At 42.5% G+C, this 17,373-nt stretch overlaps 1 protein-coding gene and 1 long non-coding RNA gene across 2 annotated transcripts in view; one reads left to right on the plus strand and one right to left on the minus strand.

The window, feature by feature from the left end:
• Positions 1-17,373, minus strand: part of MYO1C (myosin IC) — a 53,278-nt gene that overhangs the window by 31,068 nt on the left and 4,837 nt on the right. The window lies entirely within an intron of this gene.
• LOC146543023 (uncharacterized) lies at positions 1,441-12,149 on the plus strand. Its single transcript, XR_014887516.1, has 2 exons — positions 1,441-2,431; positions 2,575-12,149. It is a non-coding gene; the product is annotated as an uncharacterized LOC146543023 (long non-coding RNA).

Genomic DNA, 17,373 nt, shown 5'->3' on the forward strand with positions numbered 1-17,373 from the left:
ACAAACTTCTGTCCCATGCTCTGCCATTTCCAAGCATCAGCAACAAAAAAATTGGTCATCCATTCGATCTGACTCTTAGTGGCTAATGGAAAAGATGGGTTTCTGTCTGCAAGTCTCACGACACAGATAGTGACAATCTGTACAAAGCATTTGTCACCCATTTCTCCTTTATACCACGCTCTTAACAGGCCCCTCTCATCAAATGTTCCATAATATGCGACTACAATTAGCAGGGAGCTTGACAAATGGCTGCAAATTCAGTGCAGGTTTATCCAGTGTACAAAGCACTGCCCACACACAAAACACCTAAGTTGCACCTGCAGTTCGGAGGTCTCAAACTTGGTGTGACATTACGAACCCATCAGCTGAATATTCAGATGACATTCACTGTAAATGCACACATCTACACCTAATCCAAGCTGAAGCCATAGTTCTCAAAGGGACGTGATCAAGGAGAAATGAATCTTTCTTGCATCGTCTTCTGAAAAGAGGAGACTGTAGCATCAGCTCAAATACTTCTGAAATCCAGGTGTCACTGAAGGCATCACCCACTGAATGGCAGTTGACATCACTTTGCTACCACGTAGAAGTGAACAGAGGTGGCAGACAATGACGTCCTTCCCTCAACACGAAGACAGCACTTTTATTTTCTTTAAGTGAGGAAGGCTTCTATATTGATCATAGGATAAAAGGAGAAAGCAGGAAGAAATCGGATTTCCTCTTTCTAAAAAGGCTCCTTGGCCCTTAGGTGCACTAGTCTGGGATCAGACACGGGTGCAGGACCGGCACTGCGGAATGAACCCTGCTTTGCTCATCTGCCCAGAACCAACATTACAGGCAGCTCAGCTGTGGGAATCCATTTAAAGTGGTCCCACGTGGCACTCATCAGCCAAATTCTGCAGCACCAAATGGCAGATTCTCTAACCATTGAACAAACAGAGCTACAAAATTACCCCCAAGTCTGACGGCTGATAATTCATGGTTGGCACTATTTGGATCCAGCTCTGCTTGATGTCGTTCTTTTATGAAACCAACTAAAGCAAAAAGCTAAAAAGCTTTGAAGTAAAGCAAGTTAAGTAAATCAAGGCCATGCATGGCCACTACTCAGTAGGAAGCTATTTAAAACCCAAGAAATGTAGCAGATGTTGTCAGCGGTTCAGTGCTCAGCGCTGCTCTCTAATTAGCTCTGACCCAAGGCCCAGCATTGATCCTGTGCTGGCATCCATCAGGGGAAGAAGAAGCCAACGCTTCTGAGGACTTGCAGTGAAGCTCGTGGAACACCTTCTGAGAGCCTGAGGACACATTTCAAAGGCAGGTTTAGCACTGGTCAGCTTTAGAGCAATGAAAGAAATAAGCAGTATTCCAAAGCCCTGCTCAGTGCAGGAGCACAGGTAAGATCAAAGCTCATCTAAGCTACATTTCCCAAACTGAGCCACGTCAGCCATCACCAAAGCATGACAGCAAGCCTTGAGCATGGAGTTTTCCACATCTAATTAGAAACGTTGCCTAGCAGCTCTAATTCTTCAGGAGGGTAATGGCAACCCTCTATTATCATCCCTCAGATCAGTCTGGTTATAGGCAAACTACACAGAGGTCTGTAACATTCATGTTACCATTTTAAGTTACGTATTAGCATGGAGTTATTTCCACATCTGCAACCTCACCTTTCCCATTGTCTCTACTACTTTCTAACAATCCTTCTTAGAACGTATCTTACAGCTGCAAATGTCACATGGGAGAACACACAGGTATGTTCAGAAGGATTTATTTTTTTTTTAAATGCAGAACCTTTTTTTTTTTTTAATATATATTTATGTATTGGGAAGACCTTTACTCAAAACAGTCTTTTTCTCTAGCCAAACTACTGCCCAACTTTTGTTGGTGAGGAAAACACTCCTGCTCATGGGTTAGACTAAATTAGGAGGAAAAAATACATATTTGGAAAACAGAGATAACCAACATAATTTTTATTCGTAAGATTCTGATCCCAGACTTTTAAAGTGAAAAGCTCACTCTTCTTTTCCAGCAACAGAGAGCCCTGCCCTTGTCTGCACATTCTGCTGAGGATGGCTAGCTAGCTCTGTATCACTAATACAGGCAACTACAGGCAGAGAGGTATGAATCAAGTTTTCCAGGCCACACCAGTTAGAAATGAGTCATACAAACCCTGCATCAGAGCGCTGGGATTGCTCTGCTCGTTGCTGATAAGCAGCTGATTCCCTGCATACAATCTCACATTCAAAGCAAGGGGACTGGAAACCTTTCCTGCCAGCCCTGCTCCAGCAGGCTCAGGGCGCAGTGCGTGACTCGCTGCGCTGCCCACAAGCAGTGGCTCTCCTGAAAAAAAGCCTGGCCCCACAGAGCTGGCATCAAGCAAACCACAGTCCTTTCCTGTGCTGTGCAGATTCCACCACACAATATAAATCTGGAGGTAAGAGATTCTGGCTTTGGTGTTTTTTATTCAAAAAGGAATGTAGGTCGTATTTACGTTATTCCAAAACCAAAAGATGTTGAGCTCGTTTATAAATGCTTATATATATGTATTTTATAATAGTCATTATTTCTGCCTTGCAGAAGAATTGCAGAATAACACACATTCCATAATTAGAAAGTACTTGGCAAAGACACCATGGGAAACAAACCACCCTAAACAGGCCAGGAATTCGAGTCTCCTTGCAGGTCAGAGGAAAGTCTTTCGCAAAGAGCAGACATTTCTTCAGCCTTCCACACGAGTCCTGCTGTCTGCACTGCACTGATCAAAACCTGACCGCAGTGCCTTGCATCTCCAAGATGCCCTACAGCAGGACCTGGGGGTTCTGAAGGACATCTGGCCCACTGCTAAGGAAAAAAACCAGCAAAGGACAAACATCTGACCACACAACTGAATAACTCAATGCCCTGCCAAAGATGCAATGCTAACTGTTCTAACAGGCTTGATAACAAGGCAGAACCTCTCCCCTGCACCATCAGCTCTGCTAACAATCACCTGCTTTCTACCCCCTTTTTGCTTACATTGATGCAATTCACCCTCCAGCGTGCAGAGAGCAGTGAGATGTCCCCCCAGACAAGAAGTGTGCAACAGAAACATGGACACAGGATATTGGACCCAGGAGATGCAGCATTCCTGGTCAGATAGGAGAATGCAGACCTATGAAGGTTTAATAAAAAGCCCATTGTACTCACTACAAAGGTGTCTCAAGACTGCAGAATTCCTTCACCTTATTGAGAACTTCATGACATCACCTTCTCCGAGTCCTCAGATTCTGTGTGAATGTGTTAGCACAGTAATAGACAAAAGCTTAAAAGTATGATAGGTGTGGCCAAAAGGGTTCAAAACCCAAAGGACAAAGAATATTTAAATTATTATTTTGGATTCTAATTTATGCTTTGTAATGCCTAAAACTGTCAATACTGGTTTTGTTTGTTTCAAGGAAGCTTCAACAGTGAGAACACTAAACTCCTCTTCTTCCCAAGCTCAGTCTTTCACAAATAAACAAGAATAATACAAAAAACTGGAACGACACAGAAAATGAAGATTGTCTCCTTGGACTCCTATGCTTTCCCTGTAAGTGCTGTTCACGACTTTGACAAGTCTGACGACAGAAGTGTTTGAAAAACAGCAGGTTAAAAGCACCTACACAGCACTCACATTTAGTTATGGCTCCCGCACACACACAATAATCCTGGCTCTACGACGTGAACGAAAACAGAAACTGGGTTAATGTAACAAATTAAGATCATTTCTCCTTCTTGTTGCTCTCTGCTGAACCAAAGAGACAGAAATGGATGACTGGCTTTGACAGCCACCATCAGAACAAAGCCCTGCTTTATAGATACCAGATGCCCTTACCACTATGCCAGTTGTCTCACGCATGTGGCCACTCTCACTTAGCCCCGCTTGCACACTGCCCTGCGTATGGCTCTGTTGGTTGCTTTACACAACCGCAGGGCACTCGTCTCTTCGACTGACTTTACAAACACAGCCTACCCATTCTGGATCCAGCAGTAATTGCTGTACTAACTTCAACGGCAAAGAGTTTGAAAACAACAGTTAACGCAGTTTGATTGCTCTGCCCTCACTTTGATACGATCATTTTAAGCAGCTCCCCTGCAGAGCCCGTGGCAAGGACAAGAAGAGCCATTCTGACTGAGCTGTTAATGCAAACAGCCTGACTCAGTTCAGCTGATGTGCATTCCTCTCAACTGACTTTCTAAACAGTCACTCCCAGTGGCAGGACCTACATCTTCCTTTTAAGGGGAAAAAATGTTTTCACGGGAAAAATTAAGCGTTCAAAGCCTTTGAATGTCTCTGTGCTTCAGTAACCAATCTCTCCTTTAAAAATCTGTTCACGTTGCTTACAAAACAAAAACATCTCCCTCCTTAATATAAAATTGTTCCTCTCTTGAACCACAGCCATTAGCTTTCTACAGGTACCCTGGCAGACTCAGGTGAAGCATCCTATCCTACTATTTTTCACACAAGTCAACATCAATTTTCCAAAGTGTTAGGAAGATTCATTTTGAGAGAGAGAAACACGGCTGAGAAAGAACAAGCAAAACTTACAGGCTGCAGGCAATGTTCTACAGCTCACACTGGTGACTGACAGTTCCTATTCCTTCAACATTTCTTTTTCTGCATTTCTGGAAAGAGGCTTAGTGTTAGAAAGGGATTCGGACTGAAAAGCATGTTATAATAAAAGCTTCTTGTTCTAGTGACACTAGATAAGGAAAGAGTGAACAGTGGTGCTTTGCCTGCATGTTAGATGAAGGAAACAGGATTTCCCTCTGTTACTCCCTGAACAAGGTCCCAAGGAAATGTTTCTAATAATAGGAAATTACTATATAAGGCCAGATCAGCACTAAACTGCTTTCAGTCTGGAAATGAAGAACATACAAGCACGCTGAGGAGGGACACAATGGGCAGAGCAGGGCTCTTCTCACACCAGCAGTGTGCAGTAACCTCAGGTTGCTCTCTAAGGAGACGGACAATATTTCTCTCCTGAGCAGAAAGGAGCCTCTCCTCCCATAGCCTGAAAAAGAAAACAAAATGCACGAATTGCAGCTGCTAGCTCTTTTTCTTCCTGGGAGCAAAAGGACAGACAGAAGAGACTTATAACACCTGCAAAGCAGGGCTGAGCACATCAATGATACACAAAGAGCAGAAAAAGACACAGCCTGTCCTAGCACACGATGTGCCAGCAGTAATGCAGAAGAGAAGATGACAGCATTCCTGGATCCATGGAGCACAACAGTTTGTTGCTTCATTTTGTGAATGGGACAGCTCTCTTATTTTATTTTAAACTGTAAGGATGTTGGGCACCTGTAGAAGGAGCCATTTAATTTAATTTTCAAAGCATTCCTACATAACTGTATGCAAGAACGTCTTGCAGGCCAACAGTTTCAGCAGCAAACAGTTGTACCTAACTACAACAAGCCACATACATCTCAGCAAAACTGTCAGACTCCCTGCTGCCTCGAGCTTTAATTGCAGCCCCAATGCACACTTCTTACTGTCACTTGAACAGATGCCAAACCGGCAAGCCCAGTTAAAAAACAGATTTTCTTTCTTTTTATACCAATGAAAGGGAGTTCCTACAACAAAGCGTTAGCCAAATGTTGGGTAAAGTGACATAACAGGAACGTTTCCCTGTGCTCTGCAGTGAGTGGTATTCCTCCATCTCTTTTGTCCTCAGATAAAGGCAGAATTTCTCAGCTCCCAGTGTAGAGAAGCTTGCTTAGCAAACAGTCTGACAGTCCCATAGCTGTCATGAAAATGAATACAAGGCAAGTTCCTAGGCAGGTTCATCACTTAGACTTCTTTTCTGAATGGAACAGATGTTTGTGACAAATTGTAGAAAGAATGTTGTGGCTGTAGGCCTGCTACCTCCTGCCTACCTCTCTCCTGTCTACAAACACAGCCTCTGCAGAGTTACACAATTTATAGGAGAACCTGATGTCAAATCAGCAAAGTGCAGCTGAGAGACTTAAAATAAGAAAGGCAGGCTATCCTTATGGAGAACTCCTTGCTGAGACACCAAGAGAGAGAATTTGGACAGCAGGAGCACTGTTCTTCATCACACCATCAGAAGCTTCACAGTCCTGTTGAGAAGGAGCTGAGATTTACTGTTCCCTTTGCTGTTCCAGAGCATTGCTCCAGCATAACCAGGTCTCAGCTACATTCTTCACCAGCTGCCCATAACCTGCCCTTGTCCCTACATCACCAGCCCAGAAAAGAGCATGCAGTCAAGGGTGTGCAAAGCTGTCCAGGGCATATAGCAATGCTGTCCCAAGATACCATTTCATATTTGATTTACACTTAGGGACATCTTAGTTGCTGAAGATGTTAAAATTGACCTCTGTTTTTTTGCCCAATTAAGTACTTCATGTTCTTGCATTCATGACAGGACGCATCTGCGTCTGTACAAAGTCTCAGCATTAAGTCTGACCCTAACACTGCTGTCCTCTCTCCTTATTTTTGGTACTAAGTTCCAAGATAAAGTCAGTAAATTGTTTGTTCAGTTTCATAAAGTCTGTTTCAGGATAAGTGAGATATTTGTTTTGGCTCTGAAGTTAGAAGGAGCACAGGTATGAAACCAGGACTCTGACGTGGAGATAACAGTCCGTGCCTCATGGGGGAACTCGTCACCAATAGTTATAAAATTCTTCTCCAATACAGGATTGCCTGTTTAAAAATGCTGATATCAAAACTGTAAGTTTAAGCTGTCCTATTTTCTGAAATCTAGAGAATGATATTATTCTTAAGTGTGTCAACATGTATTGATTTAGAGGAATCCAAAATAGCAGATCTGTTATCTCAAGATGCTCTATAGGAAACAACTCAGCTGTCCTATGCTTGATCTTCTTCTTTCTCTTCTTTAATTGACAGTTTTAATCAATGCAGTTTTGCATCAAAACAAACCACATCCAAAACCAGACACCTGATGCTATGAGAAATGGTTTAAGAAGGAAACATCTCCCTCCAAAACAGCTAAAAGAAACTGCTTCTTTTAGTCAACATGAAGCTTTTCTTTTTGGTAAAGTCCGAATAAAGCTAATGGTGAGTTCCTAGTCAGGTGTCAAAACAATTCTGCCATAAGGAGACTGGAATGCAAGTTATAACTAGATTATATTAGGTAAATTCAAGCTCCTAATGTCACAAAAACAAAGGCTCAAAGGCTGAAACTTTACAAAAAGCATGGGAGAGGGGATAACATATGGAATATACTTCCTGAAATGGTTTGTTTTTATAAAATAGCTTGCAGATGAAGAACGTCTCAACAGCTAATCCTACTCCCCATCCTGCTAAGTGCAATATAGGAAGTTTACAGCAATGTTAAGATTTATGTCAGTCTAATTTGTACTTGAAGTTATCAAGTTAAGGGAAATGGTGAGGTAAACATATTTCATATTGGTACAATACTACCTATCAAAGGTTCGTGTCATAGAATGTCTACAGCTCCCCTGAGGGAAATAAAATCACAACGTACCAGTTTGCAAGTATTGTGACATTTCGTTCTGACACCACATTCAAGTGACACCTGGGAGAGACAGCATAACAACACTCTTATTTTCCTTCTGGGTGGGACTCTTATAGCAATCCTGTAAGCAAACTATGAACTACCAAGTGGAGCCAAGTTTCATGAGCATAGAAAAAGGACACATTCAATGCTTTAGACATTTGAACAACTGGACTAGTTTTTCATTTGATGATTTTTAAGCCTAAAGTTTACAGGCACAATTTGTACTTCCACCACTTTTTTTTTTTTCCCTTCTGTCCCAAACTGACTTTGTTTGGCAGTTATTTTGGGACAGTGAAAAGTTTAAGGTCCAACAAACTGTTAGGAACACATATGGCACAGAACTTCCTTTATACCCTTCTTTGCAAGGGAACCAAAAGCATTTTGCATTTACTTTGATGGCTTAAGGCCCCTACGATAAGCTTAAGGAAAGAATCTTCAAAAGTCTGGAATAAAACTAGATAACAAACCCAAAACAGGAACACATCCATTGATTTGTAGAGATTCTAGTTTATCCTAAAAGAAGCGGCCTAAGCAGTTTCCAAAAGCAGAAAGAAAAGTAGACACACAGTGCAAACTGGCTATCTGGCAACGTGTCAGGTTTGAGGCCTGGCAGCCAACAGGAGCACGTGGGCTCACAGCTGGCTTATGTCTGAGCTGCTTCCCTTTACCCTGTCTCTTCTGCTGCTTCTGAAAAGGAGAGTAAAAGCCACCAGACGAAGGGTATCGTCTGAAGTAATCTTCTGACCAGTCTGACAGCACCACGACGTTCCCACTAAAGCCTTTCAGGTTTTTACGGATCGTACACACTTTGATTCTAAAATAGATCTATTTCAGTTAACAGTAATCAGCAAATCATGAGTTACAGTCATCTTGGCAAAGATACACCAGGATGCCTGAAAAACACAGACATCATTTCAGAAGGGCATCCCACATTGGCTTGTATTCCTCAAATGATCCACAATATTGTTTTCCCACATTTAAAAAACTTATACTCTTACTGAGTCAAAGCTCTGATGAGACAAGACTTCTAGAACAGCCACAGTGAAAAAGAACCATTGGCGTGCAACTCAGTAAGCCCCCCGTGAAGTATGAGGAACACCCCATCTCTACGACACAGCTGTAACTCTGCCCACTCAGGAGGGCCACACTATTCTGCTCAGAGCGTTTTTGAGATTTTCTGCTTGATCAACAGCATAGATTTAATCAAAACCAAAGACAAAATATACAAAGAATAACTGGGGGCCTGTTCCTTTTGTGGTCCTCGGGAATGCACGTTCCACATCTGGATAAACACAGGCCTATACAGTGAATGGAAACATTCATTCCCCTCTTCTTTCTTTCCGATTTACCTATGGTCATACGGACGGTGGCTGAAAAACAGCAGAAATCCTGCTGACACACACAAAACAGGCAGCCATAGACATGCACGGCTCTCTACTCTTTACAGCTACCATACCAAAGAAAACATTCAGGCTGTGACCTTCAACTCAAACGAGAGATCGTGAGGTAATTTTCATAGTTCCTGTTACACGGGTATAAACTGCTGAATGTGACAGATGCGACATTCATAACAATATAAGCTGTCCCACAGCTTTCTGTTCTCTGTCAGAAGATGAGGATCAGCACCCCTAAGAATCAGAAGCAAGAAGAGTTGTGCCGATGGAGACAATGAGAACATCCTTACAAAAGGCAGAAAAGTGAAGTTATCCCTCTACCTTGAGGCCACCAGCGTGTAGACGTAAGACTGCATCATGTTAGAAGCGCACACGTTTGGAGATCTCACAAAATTGGTTACCTTCTGTTCTGCTACTCTTGATCAAGCTCCACTGTTCGTGGCAGCCAAAACAATGATAGGAAACCACCAGATATCTTATACCAATGGGAAGAGAACAATTTTGTTCCTGTGATTCTACAGGCATACATTACTGAGGTTCCCCTGCAGAAAGCGAGAAATTCAGTCTTGAGGATTCTGAGCTCTGAAAGGATGGTCTGAGAGTCTCAAAAAAAAAAAAAAGGTATCTACCACAGAAAATCAATACATGTTACAGAGCATATAATGCAGGAAAACCATACAAAATTCAGGCAAGCAGCTTCAACTCCTTCATCGAAATTCTGCATTTTAACAGTTCTCAGATGGTGAGCAGCATCATCAGCTATCGTAGCAACAGCACGAGCCCAGGCTTAGCCATTTTACAGTAATGAAAGGAGACTGAAAAAAGATGAGAGCTGATACAGTGCTCATGGCATGCCCTAGATTAGCCCCGCTTCCCTGCTGTCAGTGGGAGCTCTGCCATCAGCTTCAGCAGTACTGGAATACGCCTGTGGTAGGAAAAAAAAGGGTTAAGCTCTTTCAAATCAACTACAGAGAAAGAAAAGCATCAAAACTTTAAAAGTGTTTGTTTCCGGAGCTATTGTTTGTGTGGCTGAACTAGAGGGACACAGGGAGTTCATCACTGTAAATTATTGATCCACTGCTTTCTAGACATTGAAACTGGTAATTAAACAAACAGTAAAGAGATACTTCATCAATTATAGAGGTGTCCCTTTAAATTACACTTGCTTCAGGATGAATAAAACACAGCAGTTAAATGCTGCAGGTGCTTCTTCATGCCAGCTTCTCACTTGAAATCCTCATTACAGCACTTACTCTAATTCTCTTATGTCACTGTTTCTGAGCTCTCTGCAGGTATTGAGCCAGATAAGGAGAAGATAAGAGTTTGTTTCTCCAGTCTTTTTCACACAATGTCCAGAAAGTGAAGTCCCATGGTCAGGAGAGAGGATTTGGAACTGTGATCAGGAAAACCCCTTTTCTGCTCAACACACTTGGTTATATGGCCAGAAGTCAAGGCTACAGGCCCTGCAAAAAACATCCCTCCTTCAAGAATCAGGAGTAAGTTTTGTCTACCAGCAGCAAATCATGCAGTGTGCGAAGCAGTAGGCAGACATTTGATACTGGTATATCTTCTAAATACCATAAGAAGGACATGTGTGTACACACCCTCCACAACCTAAAATAACACTGGCAAGATGCTTCTGAAAGAGTACAGTGATGGCACCAGGGATCCCCTTCTAGCAGAAATCATATCTCAACCACCACGGCTCCTCCAATTTGATTTATGACATTTTTATTACAGGGTGTACATTTTACAACATCAAGACTAAAGCTATCTCAAGTTTCGTGTGTTAATGTTATATAAATGTGAAAATATACTTGCTTTAATGCTCATTTTGAAACCAAAATATCATCTAAAGAAGAGCTTGGCCTTCTTGTATTTAGTGGTAAAGGGTCCGTCTACAGCCACGACAACATATCTCAAATCAGTTTCGCTCCAGGAAAGCATTTACTGAAGTCCAAGTTTATCAGCTGATTGAGATAGGTCAGGGAACATAAATATTCTAAGCAAAAAACAGCCCTGCATATGCAGCATAGGCAGACAGCTTAAAAGCGCTTGCAAAAAAAGCCTAGCAGGTGGAGACAGCTGGCATCCTTCACTGAGCAGAAGCATCAGTGAAGCAATAATGCTAAAAGGCAAGAACAAACAGACAAGTTGCTGATGGAGTAAGAAGATCCTAGAAGTCAAAACTTGTGCTGCCCACATGAAATGGGGAAGAAGCAAAGGGATACCCAGGTGGGAGTTCAGCACAGCAAAGAGAGACCACAGGGATATGCTATGGAAGCTGAATATGATCTGTTGATGGAAATATTAAAAGAGAGAGACAAAGGCAGCTCTGTTTAAGTTTTGTGGAGGAAAGAACAGCACCTTATGGTAGGTGGACAGAGAATCAAAAAGCTGAGCTGACTCTCCCTACCGCTCCCCAGCTAATGAGGCTGAAGCAACAGGGAGAGCAAGCTCTCCTATGGGCCCGGTGCCAATCGCTCTGTTAAGTTTTCTTTGCCTGTTCTAATGAGAATTACACAATGTAGGACTTTATTCATAAGTACCTGATGGCATCCTGTGTATATAACAGATCCTACCAGCAGAACAGTATTTGTGGGAAATGCTAGGAAGAGTGTCTAAGAGAGATAAAGCCTTTGAGCTGCAGACAAAGCTGCCAGTCCTCATTTCCAGCTTGTCAGAGCAAGTCCTTCTTGAAGTCAGCAGCCTGGAATGAAGAGAATCTGGCATTTGTGCATGTATGTATGGTTCAGACAGTCAGGGCGGAGGGGCTGACTTTAATCATACTTTCCACAATGGCGTGGGGGGTGGGGGAGTGGCAAAGCACAGCGAGCAATGGGCATTATCTGCTCTACAGTCACAAATTCCTCCTCTTTGACTTCGTGTTTCAAGACTGACCTCTTTTCCTGCTCCCACTAGCCCCTAGAGAAGGAACTGGAAAGGGAAGCACACGCAACTGGAATTTGAGAGAAAATCCTGCACGTTCTTGGGATTCCTGGTATCTGTGATAGGCAGCACACACTTGTCTGGTCGTTTTACAAATTCCACATTCTGGAGAATTACCGGAACAGCTGATAGGTCTCAGGAGTAATCACATGCAGGTACTCTCTTTTCCTGTGAAGCTGAACTCCACTATTCCAAAATTCACTGATCCAAGTGCTAACTCTCTACTGCCTCTGCTTGTTTGCTGGGTAATAACTTTTGTATTTAATACACATATTTTAAAGTTGTATCTTTAACTTCCTTTTGTCAAAATCTCTCTCTCCTGGAAGAAAAACAAATAAATAAAGAAAACAAACAAACAAACAATGAAGCATGTAAAGAGTATGGTCTCGCAACCAGCATTTGCCAAGCTATTTCAGATTGTTTCGAAACATCTTTAACAAGAGTGCTAGTATAGTATCAAAAAGGAATACAGTTCCAAAATAGTTTAATCCAACTGCCCACTTATGTGTTAGCAACAATACTATATAAAGAATTCCATTTAAAACCACTTCTACTCTGACAATAAGGCTACAGTCCACTGAATCACATGGAGCTTCAATTCCATCCAGAAATAGCCTCTTGAAGTTTCTATCGTGGGATGGCATTCCCAAATTTTGTTTATTTGAGTGCCACTACTGGTGGTGACAGCAACAGCAGCTACAAATTGCAGGAACCTGCATGTACTCTCAGGAAGGGCACACATCCAGATCTAACCTCTTGCACGAAAGGTTTTGGCAGCAAAATGCATTCCTTCTCCTGTACCCTTCTCTGCCTGCGTTGATTACAACGTCATGCTCAGATACCACAACTGGGTAACCTTGTGCTACTGTCCCACGTTTACCTTGCCAAAGAGTCCCAGCAGAGCCCAGATGACTTCTGAACATTTAGACCTGTTGCAGAGGAATGTAAAAGCGGGTGTTTCCACATTCCCAGCTCAATAGGGGGACTCCCTCCACACGAAGACCCCACAAACTGCACTGCTCTGGGAAGCAGCAAAGACGTTCTGTCTCCAGAGAAGGCAAAACACATCTGATAGCAGCACCCAGCCAGACCCCACTTTGAACCTCAGCCAGTGCATGCAGTGCTCTGGTAAGAGGCAGAACAGACACCAGCTTCTCTTGGCTCAATGTCTCAGTGCTATTACCTTGGCAGCCCACACCAGGACTTATCAGCATGTCTCTATTCCTGACCTGATCTCATGTTTATGGGCAACGTAGGCACTCCATGGGCAGATGGTTACTGTACTGCTTAGGAGCTATAATAAGTTTCATAGCTTGGGAATCCCCAGGACATGGGAGTAGAGATAGTGCATTCTACATGTAAATCTTAATAAATCCAGCATTTAAAAGACAGCTAATTACCATTCATGTTCTACACAGCTAGCTCCATATTCACAAATTTAAGGTCTTAGTGCCAATCAGTCCACACAAGCTTCTGAATATGACTGCAGAAGCTTCTAGTAAATTCAGACTTTTTCTCACTACCACTGACTTCAGGGATACAAAACCAGTGCTGTAAAACAAGAATGGCTGAACAAACCACAGGGATACAACAAGCACTTATTGTACATGAAAAGCACCCTCTGAGGTACCACAGCACTGCCCCACGCTGCTGCTGGGAGCTGACATACACAGCCAACATTGCTTTGCTGCAGCCCATCTGCTGCCCCAAGCAGTGTTTGTTCAGGCCTCAGTGCTGGGACTGACATCTGCTCAGCTCTGTAGTGAGAGTTCAGGGAACTCAAACGTCTGCTGTTCTCCAAACTTTGTTTCACTGAAGTCAAGGCAGAGAGTACAGAACTACAGGCAAAACCAATTTAATTAAAGCTTCATGTGATCTTATACAAGCTTATCTTAGATACTAGAAGAACACATCCTCCTGGCACACAAGTAAAGAAAGGGCATTGCACTGAAAGTGAAGTGGATGAAGCTCTAAGACTCCTTGGATGCTTGCTTAGTTCCCTATATGTTCCCTACACGTTCATGCCTCCTGAAGTCTAAAACCTTGGAAAGTGATGCACATGTATTACCACCACTAGCAGCCTCCAGGACAAGCCCACGAAAGACACGAGAGGCTACAAGGCTGACAGCTGTAGTGTTCCATGATCAGGAAGTCAACACCATAAATTACCTAACCCGACACACGTGAGTATGTTTGTCACACCAGACTTGCCAGCAGAAATAGGCCTTGCTAGTAAACTTGTCTGCTGTTCAACAGGAGCAATGATGCTCTCTGGCAGGTGCTTGAAAAAGGAGGGATGATGGTCCCTTCACACACCCATCAACACCCATTACTGACCCAAATGAACCTTCCCATTCTCTATCAAACTGCAAATGTCAATCCAGCCCACACTAAACACTGCCTGAATTTTTACTCCTGCAAGCCCTGTGTCACATTTGTGTTGAGTAATCATCAGCTTAGATAAGTGGTTTGCAATTAAGATCATTTGGTTTGGGGCCAGTGAAAGCACAGCCTAAAGAGCACTTCCAAGAGTTCAGTGCTAGAGAGGTTATCAGAGAAATTCACTGTCCAAAACTGAAGGCCAGGTACCAGGCTGACAGTTGCTTTTAGACCATGAGACCATAATTTTCCTTCCGAGCCTATCCAAAATTAAAAGCAAGATTTTTCATAACAAAACTTTTCTTCTGAAAGTAATAACCTGCTTTTGCAGTGTTCCAAACTTTTTTTCAGACACTGCATTCAACCCACAGCAACACTGATTTTCCTCCATTCCCCATTTCCACGCAGGTGGCAACATGACCCTCTTACAGAGGCTACTTATTTCTGATGGCAAACAATCAGTATTTCAGGCAAAAGTGCATTCTATGACAAACAATTTAAATGAAGCTTCTAGAAAAAAGTAAACAGTTACATGACTGCAGCTTCTGAGTTCTATGGACTTCAGCCTGGGCATAGTTCACATTCTCATCCTACACTGAGCTACTATGAGGAATTTTCCTTTTAGTGCAAGCTGAGCTACAGAAAGTGGCTTGGGTAATAGCAGCTGCCAGGTAAATATATTCAAGGCTTAAGATGGAGGGAGCTCCCCTATGTCCCTGCCCAGACACTGAAACATCAGAGCAGGAAAAGACACTTGGCAGCTGATCAGGTTTCAGTTTAAAGAGAGATCAAGCACAGCCTCCCTCTCTCTAAGCATTTTTTGTTGGTTTTTCTTTTCCACATACAGAGCTTTGCATCTCTTGCAACATTTCCTCTTCACATGGTGCCCCCATCACCAACCTGCCAGGGCAGCACAGAAGCCCATGCTCCCAACACTCCCTACCTGCAGGCTCTCAGCACCTCGCACTCTTTTCTCTGGCAGCATGCACTGGCTCTGTCAAGAAAGGTTTCAAAGTGGTCACCATCTACAGCAGTATCTGGGAAGAGCAACTCATCTCGGATTTTTTTCCTCTTCGTACTTCCTTGTACCAGGACACAATTGTCTCAAATCAGATTAGTTTATACTTGAGACAAATAATGTTTGAAAGCTTTAACCAAAACATACAAATGGCCTATAGCCATCAACCCATGCATTCAATTCTGTCATGCAAAAAGAAAACGTACTGTGTCTGCATTATCCTGTAGTCACATGTTTTTCTCAAATGTTCTAAGGACTAACACACCTGTTTTAGAAATAGCTCATAAAAGTCCATAAATTACCCCTTCTATTATTCCAAATTACTCCTAGCTTTCTCCACTCCCTTCATAAGCAGTCTTGAGAGCATTGTTTCTTCTGTAAATTGAAGAGTCATCTTCTTGGTGATCTTAAAGGATAATATTTTAATACAGCCAACATCTAGCCAACAGATAGAGCTGCTGTACTTCAGTAATGACTAAGATTGCAAATGATTCAAAGAAATACTTCCTACTAGAAACAAAAATTCTAAGTGCTGCAGCAAAGCACCATCTGTACTAATAGGACAGCTAGAATACATGCATTTGTCACTAGGTTATTCCATAAAGCTGAGCACTAATCTTCTTCAGCTAAACTGAATGGTCTGTGGGGAATGTCTTCAGGAGACAGAAAGGAGAGCAGAGTAAGATTGGTCTGATCTACATTACAGGCTTCAGCCAGCAGAAAATATTCAAATCTTCCAAAGCTTACGTATGCGTAAGATCCCTCTGCAATGAACACTGCCACCTGGATATGTGCAGACATACTCTAGTTGACCAGAAATGTGCTTGCTGCCATCCTGACATCCTACAGTCATAAAAACATGAGTTTTTGCCGAAGGAAACATTCTAACTCTGACAGTAAATCCAAATTCTGCCAGGACTATCACTATAGCACCGTGCAGTTAATTGTGATAGTGGGGGAACAAAAGCAAAAAAGAGAAATTCTGACATAAAATCAGAGCGATGCTTCTGTAAGGTGTAGAGGTGATGCAAATCACCACCAGACTTGTTTAAACAAATAGATACGTTCTAGTTTTGCTAATGACTCCATAAGCTGCTGTTCACAGCTGTTATCCACCAGCGTTTTAACATCCAAACACTCTCCCCACACTGTCCCTTCAAGCACAAGTCAGGCACGCTGAGCTGCCCCCACTTCGTTCCCACGTGAACAAAGCAGTGGACAAACTCTGTCACACTGCCTTGCACACACCTGGCACTGCTGGTTCGGCACGCTGAAAAACAATCAGGTGAACAAATCCCACTTATTTCAATATTAATAGATGTAATGGGTGTGTAAGAAAGCTACCTGTAAAATCTGTGAGAAAATAGATGTGCTAACATCAAATAGCAGGTAAGCAGTCATAAAAAGGCAAGGGAATGATTCGCAACTGAAATTCATTATTTGCTTAAATTAAGGCAGAAAAATGCCAACCATCTGTTTTGTTAACTACATTCCAATTCTGTCAGAAAGAATTCCTGGACTCCTGGTGCAAAGGTGTGGCTTTCCCTCCCAGGATGCAGAAGGAGCAATTCTGAACAGCCTCCAAAAGCCTAGGAGTGGAAAACAACCTGTTATTTAAAACAATGAGACGTGGACAGAGAACAAGGCTTTCTGGTCTCTACTTTGCAAGGTTCAATACAATTCTCTTGGGAAAAAAAACTACAATACTTCTGTGTAATAGTTTTCTCTCTTCTTAGAGCTGTACCATGGGATACACGAGCCTTTGCTGCAGACAAAAATCTGAACTGCAGGAATACTGCTTATAATGCAACACCTTAGTGCTGCAAATACGTACCAGTTTCTGTTTTCAAAAAACGTTGATTATAGTGTGCTGCCTTGTGATGTGTGGAACTGCATATTTCAGTTATTAAAGTTAGCAAGCAAGTCTGTCTGCTGAAAGTCAGTTCCGTGAGTAAACAATGACTCAGTGTGGACTGTATAATGTAAAAGTTATTAGTTACTGTTAGCAAGTTTAAAACAACTCAACTCACAGCATTATACAAAGATGTATTTCAAAATGGAAAATAGTTTTCCTCCTACTTCTGTGCTTCCAGTTATACTGTTTCAGTGGAAT

This window comes from Meleagris gallopavo, chromosome 21, assembly GCF_905368555.1.
Source record: "Meleagris gallopavo chromosome 21, MGAL_WU_HG_1.1, whole genome shotgun sequence".
Classification (NCBI taxonomy): Eukaryota; Metazoa; Chordata; class Aves; order Galliformes; family Phasianidae; genus Meleagris; species Meleagris gallopavo.